The 8,227-nt window shown below is 30.7% G+C and overlaps 1 non-coding gene across 1 annotated transcript; it reads left to right on the forward strand.

The window, feature by feature from the left end:
• Positions 1-7,860: 7,860 nt before the first annotated feature.
• Positions 7,861-7,969, forward strand: LOC112410057 (U6 spliceosomal RNA). The gene has a single exon (XR_003005317.1). It is a non-coding gene; the product is annotated as a U6 spliceosomal RNA (small nuclear RNA).
• The last annotated feature ends 258 nt before the right edge of the window (positions 7,970-8,227 follow it).

Genomic DNA, 8,227 nt, shown 5'->3' on the forward strand with positions numbered 1-8,227 from the left:
AACAAACTTAAGTGTTCCATTGGTTTCTTTAAGGTATTATTAACACTGTTCCCAGTCCTCTGTCTCAAGGTGAGATTTTAAATCACTTTAATATTCCAGCACAGAAGTAGTGCTGATCATTCGGTAATTTGATATACAAGAGACAGTTTGCTCCCCAAAGCAGTCTCTGCAGATTATACATGACTGGTGTCCTAGATAAAGAGAAAGGGTCCACTCAATGTTTTAGTAGTCTCTGTGGGCAGAAATTTGGGGTCCATTGTGAAATTCAGTCACAACTGCTTTTTGCTTTATATTAGTTAAAAAGGTATCAAAATTATTACTTGACTGTATGCCAGAAATTCTCGGCCATATTTGGAGATTGCTGACAGTTTTTTCTATATCCAACAGGAATTGAAATCAATCATCTTTTCTATGTCTATTGCTAAATATAGCATGCAGACATAGGCATTAACAAATATTTTGTTGATTGAATAAATAAATGGCTAACGATTACCTATTACAAACGGGACAATGGCCACAGTTATATAACTTTCTCTTGCAAAGTAATTCGTGATATTTTACATGTATTTATGCATGCATATTTAAGCTTATGGTCATGCTTAATAAAACAGAAGATAAGTGATAGATAGGTAGATAGATAGACTATAGATAATAAATTAACAAACTCTCTACCAATCACAGGGAAAAGCTACTAAATTTTATTAAGCACATTTGAATTTCAGTGTTAGTTCAGCAAAAATTAAAATATTAACTCAAACTCTTCAATCATAAATTTTTTATTAAATAATTCAAATTATGAATCATTCTAATTCACAAGATTTTATTTTATTTTGTACAATTTTGGAATTTTAAATTAGAGAGTGAAATTTCAGGAAATACTGACAAATTCATAGCTTCAAAATGGACTTTATGAAAATATATTTTAAAATGGAATTCTACTATTATCTACTACTACTATTATCACAAGGTTCAATTTTAAATATATATATTTATGTGATCTCTATCTTCAACAACTGCTGTTCTGGCTAATTGAGGGACTGGTTGGTGTCTAAGAAATAGCACTGAATTGGAAGCTAAACTTAGAATACAGCAGGCATGTATTCTCCTAGATTGTAACTTTATGAAAGAAATTTGACCATTCTGGGCTTACATGTATTAACCATATGTTATAGGAAGATATATAAATATTAAGGGTTTTTTCATTTCTATCACAATATAATTGAATTTTTTTCATACCTCATACTGCCAAAGTAATAGAAAAATAGGAAGATATTTTATATCATATAAAACTGGTCTCTAATTTTTCAAAATTTCACTTGTATATTAAATAAAGCATCGAGAATCACTCAATTTTTTAATTTATTTTTTAATTAATATTATTGGAAAAAAAAATATTATTGGAGTATAGTTGCTTTACAATGTTATGTTAGCTTCTACTCCATAGCAAAATGAATCAGCCATACATATACATATATCCCCTCCCTTTTATATTTCCCCCCTATTTAGGATACCACAGTGCATTAAGTAGTTCCCTGTGCTATATGGTATGTTCCCCTAGTTGTCTATTTTATACATAGTATCAATAATGTATATGTGTCGATCCCAATCTCCCACCCCACCCCTTTCCCCCTTGGTATCCATACATTTGTTCTCTAAGTCTGTGTCTCTATTTCTCCTTTGCAAATAAGGTCATCTATACCATTTTTCTTGATTCCACATATATGCATTAATATACAATATTTGTTTTTCTCTTTCTGACTTACTTCACTCTGTATGACACTTTCTAGGTCCATCCACATCTCTACAAATGACCCAGTTTTATTCCTTTTTATGGCTGAGTAATATTCCATTGTATATATGTACCACATCTTTTTGCTAACTCATTTTTAAAAGTCATTTTTTAAACAACTTAAATTTAATGAGTTGCATCCAAATTAAACAAAATATATCTGCTTTTTCATTTTCTAAAAAGTTTTATCATTTTTTAAAATTATGCTGGTCTTTACCTTATACATTATCATTTGTTGTTAAATTTTCTTTTGCTTTGTTTTCATATAAAACAACATTTATTTCAGGAATATGGATTATCTTTCATATGTACAGAGGTCATCTATCTGATTTATTAGTGTGAGGGCCAGAATGAATCTGATTGTTTAGCTTATCAACTAGAATCCTAATGATTATTAGAATCACAAAATATCAAGAGGGACTGTTCAGTTGATTAGATTGTCAATTCAATGTAAGTACTCTAATTTTTACTCATTTCATTTTTTTTGATTATTCAAACTAAGCCATTTTTCACCTTTTGCAGCTGCTATGCAAAATAGCAACATAGTGCTAGAACATATTTGCTATAATGTAATTTGCATTTTCACTCTGAGAAAATATTCTTTCATGTTTTTCTTAACAAGCTATTGGCTATTTGATAGGTTGGTGTTACCTAATGACTCATCTCTAAGAAAGTAATAAATTTCTCATTTATAGATGTATTTCTCAATTTTTTTAGTTAAACAGCATAAAATCTTCCTAAAACTTTTCCGTATGCAACATTTAGCTGTGATTCATTTTATTTTTAAACTTTTCCACAGTTTACATTATTTCCAGTTTATAATTTACTAATAGTAACTTAAGATAATAAATATTTGTTAAAATTTTAAACAATCATTTAATGCAAATCTTAAATATTAAGTCTTTTTTCATTTCCTTCCAATATTTGTCTTTTATACTTTTGGTTAATACCCAATAGATTATAATAACAACATACATTTAAGGTAAATATTTATTTTTAATATATTTGCTAAATATAAAAAGCTACATCTGTTTTTATACTTTTGTGATGCACATTTACTTGGGTGAGATACGTGAATGGTGCTTAGCTCTTAGAAATGTTTCAAAATGAAGATTCTTTAAGGCACCTTTTCCCTTGTTCTTAAAACCCACTTCAAATTTCTTTTGTGAAAATATATTACCGTCTTAAGTAACTTTAACGATTACATCATAAACATTTTAAGTAAGATATGCTACACCTCTGAAGTAAATCTTGCTTTGTAGTTGACATAATAATAGCTAACACTTTCATAGCCCTTACTGTGCACCAAATATTTCTAAGTGCTTTAAATATATTACCACACTCTTCTTAATTACTATATGAGTTAGTGACCATTTTGAAGTTGAGGAAACCAAAGGACAAAGAAGTTAAGTAACTCAGTATTACAGAGTTTGTGAAGGGAAAAATCACTAAAACCATTCTAACCTAAGTATTTTGGCTCTTTCTTACAGCTTGCTCTTAGTTGGTAACTATGTTACTGTTTTTCTTTCTCTGTCTCATATTTTTTGTATCTCATCATATTTTAATCTATTATGTCCCTAGGATAGAGAAAAGCAAAGAAATCTACCATACAGTTTTTTAGTTTTAGATAAGGAAAACAATATTTCCATGCTACTAATGACAGAATTGAACATTTTCAATGATGAGGTTAAGACAAAAAATCAAGGACAAATCCTTACCAAGAATTTTTAACTCTGTAGGAAAAAAGGATTTAAAAACATGAAAGTGCCAAAGTCAGAAAGAATTTTACTGATAGTGATGAATTTTGGAGATACTGTGGCTTGATATGTTTTAAGGAATGGAAAAACTTAATTTCAGCAAACAAGTGAACCATAAAAATTATGTGCTTCAAAATTTTGAGGGAAATCAATCAATATAGTATTTAATGGAAAATTCTATAAAGAGAATAATAAGCTTATGTATGCAATAATGTGCATATTTTATTGAAATAATGATCACCATACACATATGTGTCATATATACAGCAAACATTCTTTATCCAACAATATAATAAAATTTTTATGTGATCAGAGTGGATGTATTCATCTGGATAAATTCTTATCAAAAATCCTGAAATTAATTATTTAAGTAAATGTATTCTATTCAACTTCTGAAAACTTCTGTATTTTATCTACTAGTATTTTACATTAAACGTTAATATACAATCCCTTTTAGAACCAAGATATCATAAGGGAACTTGGATACAGCAAAAAGAAGTGAGTAGTTAGTCCTTGATAAAATGCTATAATTCATGTAAAATAATTTTCCCTTAAAATATCAATATATCCAGATATGATTAAACTGTTCAGAAACAGTTTGAGATATTCATTAGATTTTTTCCAGTTATTAGAATTATTAATTATTAGATTTAATTATTAAAATTAATTTCCAATTATTAGTCAGTTTCCATTTGTCTCAAAATATTTATTTTCTATGTGTATTATTGTGTTCAAAGTGCAGGCAAAAACCACAGCAGCTATTTTAACTTAGAAAATTTATTATTAACAGTGCTTAATTTGATATTAATGTTTTAGTTAGGTATCTATAAAAGTAAATAAAAAAGACTAAGGTGTTCCTTAGGAAAGGGGGGACAAAGGGAAGAGTTTGGGATTCTTAAAATTTTGAAGCTTGGAAGGGGGACCTTAAAGAACTGAAGCTCAGATCTGTGAGGTGTTGCGTCTGTGCTTTGAGAAGGGGCTCCATGGCCCTGAGTCTGAGACTTATTGGATGCTCTTCCAATAGAGAGGTGAGATCTATGTCCCCTTTCTTTGAATCATTATTGTACTAGTAACCAAGAAAATGCATCAGAAGTGATGCTGTGTAATTTTTAAGGCTAAGTCTGAGAATCTTACTTCCCCTGTTTCTCATGGAACACTTTTGGGGCAGTCATCTGCCATGTAAAAAGTCTACCCTGACACTGTCATGGTGTAGAGACCACTTGTATGTATTGTAGTAAGTAGCCCAGCTGAGCTTCCAGCTGACAGCATCATTTGCTAGGAATAGAAATGAGTCATAATGGATGAAGGACAGATGATACCAAGTGATGATTGCTTGATTGAAGCGTTAGCCAATAGCTGACTGCAATTGCACAGGGGACCCCAAGTCAAGCCCATACTGAGTCCCTGACCTACTAGTCTATTATATTATAAAAAATGGGAATTCTATGCCTACACTACACTACATTTTGGGGGTTGTTTGTTATGCAGCAGTAAAAAACTAAAGCAGAAGTAACAGTAAGCAACCAAAATACAATATAAAATAAACAGTAAATATACAAAAAAGCAGAAGCCCCTTCTTCCTCCTCCAAACTTGCAGCCTCCTTCAGGTGCCCCCTGTTGGCAATGCCTGGTTGGGTGGTAGCTGGTAAAGCAGAAATGTGTTTTGTAAGATTTTAGTTTCTGCACCACAAATCAGAATATAAAATAGCAGATTCAGAGCTGAGAGATAATAGGTGGTGCTGAATATTTACATAAAGGATGAAAATGATTTCAGGCTAAAGCTAAAATTTTAATTACATTTAATAATATTTACAGTATAAATGTTGTAGGTATTAGAAATGATGCCAAAATAGAAAACTAGGATATGGATTTGAGAAATGGCACATAGATTAATATTAAGTGAAACTAATCTGCTTAATAGAATCAGCATACATTGAGACTTAGCCATCTCTAGAATTAAACTCCATCTCTGTTACCACTGTCATGAATAATAATTAACTCATTATTAGAACAGCTTTCAGATAAACTCATATTGTCAGTAAAAGGAATAACACACATTTAGCCTGCCTCTTATCACTCTTGATAATCAAACCATGTTAACAATATAACTACTTGAGTTAAAAAGAAAAAATAACATAAATAAGAATCAAGACAGATTACATATTTCCATTTTGCTATTCCCTCCTTAGACAGGGCTTATTATAGAGTGTTTGCTCGTATGAATATTATTGCTAGCAAATTACCAATAACATTTTCACATAACTAGAACAAAAATATTCTGAAATTTGTATGGAAACACAAAAGACCATGAATAGCCAAAGCAATCCTGAGAAAGAAAAATGAAGCTGAAGGAATCAGTTTCCCTGACTTCACTACTATACTACAAGGCTACAATAATCAAAACAGTATGGTACTGGCACAAAAAACAGAAATATAAATCAATGGAACAGGATACAAAGCCCAGAAATAAACTCACCACCTATGGTCAGCTAATCTATGACAAAGGAGGCAAGAATATACAATGGAGAAAAGACAGTCTCTTCAATACATGGTGCTGGGAAAACCAGACAGCTACATGTAAAAAAATGAAATTAGAACACTCTCTAACACCATATACAAATATAAACTCGAAATGGATCAAAGATTGAATTTCAATATAGGAGTTCATAAATTTACCTCCTCCACATCTTTGTTACAATTATTGATAAACAGAAAGTTTATGTCATTAAAATCTATGAAAAAGAAAGAATTGCAAGTTAATAAGATTGCACTTTGGTTGCATCTTCTAGATTGAAACATCACTAATATAAACTAATATAAATAACACTCTGCATTTTGGATTTATCTGGAAAAAGAGGAGCCAGTTAAAAAGGCAATTTGATTTTGGTAGTATATATATCAAGAAAACAACTATTGGACAATTATATCTGATTAAAACAAAATATGAGTTCTGGGATATTAATATTATTAGTAGCCTTGTTTAAAACAGTATTAGCTATTAAATATCAGTAAAATTAGATAGTATTATGTGGTCATGTTTATCATCAAAATATTTTCCTTTTTTTCTTTCTGTTATTATTCTAAATGGAAAAAACAATGCAATAATTTGAGCAAAAAATATTTTTCTCCTTATGTTCAGTTCTCTGGATTTCTCCAGAGATATCCAACCATGAGTGACTTCTTTTTCTTGGCAAGAGAATAAGCAAAGTTGTTGTATGTTTTAAGGTAAAGTTTTGTGTTGGTAAAAATCCACATTTTGGTGTGGTTCCAGACATTTCAAATTAAGCATCTTTTAGACAACAACAACAACATCCAATATAATAAAAACAAAAGCAACAAAAATCCATATGGTCCAGAATGGAGCAATAAAACATTTCCTTCCAGCTTTGTTTGTTTATGCATCCATTAGCTAAATTCTTATCACAGAAAAAGCACAATGCCTTTTTCATCCCTTTTTGCTGAGCAATGAGAGTAAAACTGAAAGATACACAATATTCACCCTACATTCTTTCTTTGATATTTTCTGCATTAAGCTGAGATGAATATAAGCAAAGACAGATGACCATAATCATAATGTCAAGGTATGTTTTCATTAAGTCTTCTCAAAGGGAAATAATGTTGCACATTGTAGTGCGTGGGTGATGAAAATTATGCACTCCTTGAACATGTCATGTAAAGCCCCATGGGCTCCAACATTTTTTGAAATGAAGCATTATCTTAACAACATGACTTCCTATAAATAGTTTGACATAGGAGCTTTTAAAAGTAAGTGACAATATAATTTTTTAAATAAAGTTTTGATTTAATTATTGACTCTGCTGGCAATTTAAGAATCTAATGACCTCTGGGTAAAGGTCATGTAACAATACAAATTCTTTTCAATAAAGTCATCTGTGGCATATAGTCATTTTGCATTCCCAACTGTAAAGACTTTCAGATCTGTGACCCTGCCTTATTTCTTTGACTACTTCACATGTTTCTATGAATAAACTTCTAGTGACAAACATGGTATTTTGTAATTTTGTAGTTGATGATGTTGTAGCTATTATTTTTCAGTAAAAAATGGGAAAGTGGGAGACCTACTGTTTAATGAATATCTATTATCTACTATAATCACCTTGCATATAATATTTTCCAAATTATTGTAATTAATTAATTGTTTTATTATAGAATATCACCAAGAGTGACCCAGATATCACTGATATTCATATCAATGATTAATTATGAACTGTTAGTTCCTACCTGTTTTCTATTTAACCTTAGTGAGCTTATTCTGGAGTCTACGGAAAAAGTACTCTGATAATTCCAACTCTCATGCTCGCTTCAGCAGCACACATATACTAAAATTGGAACAATACAGAAAAGATTAGCATGGCCCCTGTGCAAGGATGACATGCAAATTCATGAAGCGTTCCATATTTGGGGGCATATATCCAGACAAAACTAAATTCAAAAAGATACATGCACCCCTATGTTCATAGCAGCACTATTCCCAATAGACAAGACATGGAAACAACTTAAATGCCATCTACAGATGAGTGGACAAAGAAGGTGTGGCACATATATACAATGGAATACTACTCAGCCATAAGAAAAAAGGAAATAATGCCATTTGCAATAACATGGATGGACCTAGAAATTATCGTACTAAGTGAAGTAAGTCAGCAAGAGAAAGACAAAT

This window comes from Neophocaena asiaeorientalis, unplaced genomic scaffold (assembly GCF_003031525.2).
Source record: "Neophocaena asiaeorientalis asiaeorientalis breed wild unplaced genomic scaffold, Neophocaena_asiaeorientalis_V1.1 scaffold158, whole genome shotgun sequence".
Taxonomy (NCBI): domain Eukaryota; kingdom Metazoa; phylum Chordata; class Mammalia; order Artiodactyla; family Phocoenidae; genus Neophocaena; species Neophocaena asiaeorientalis.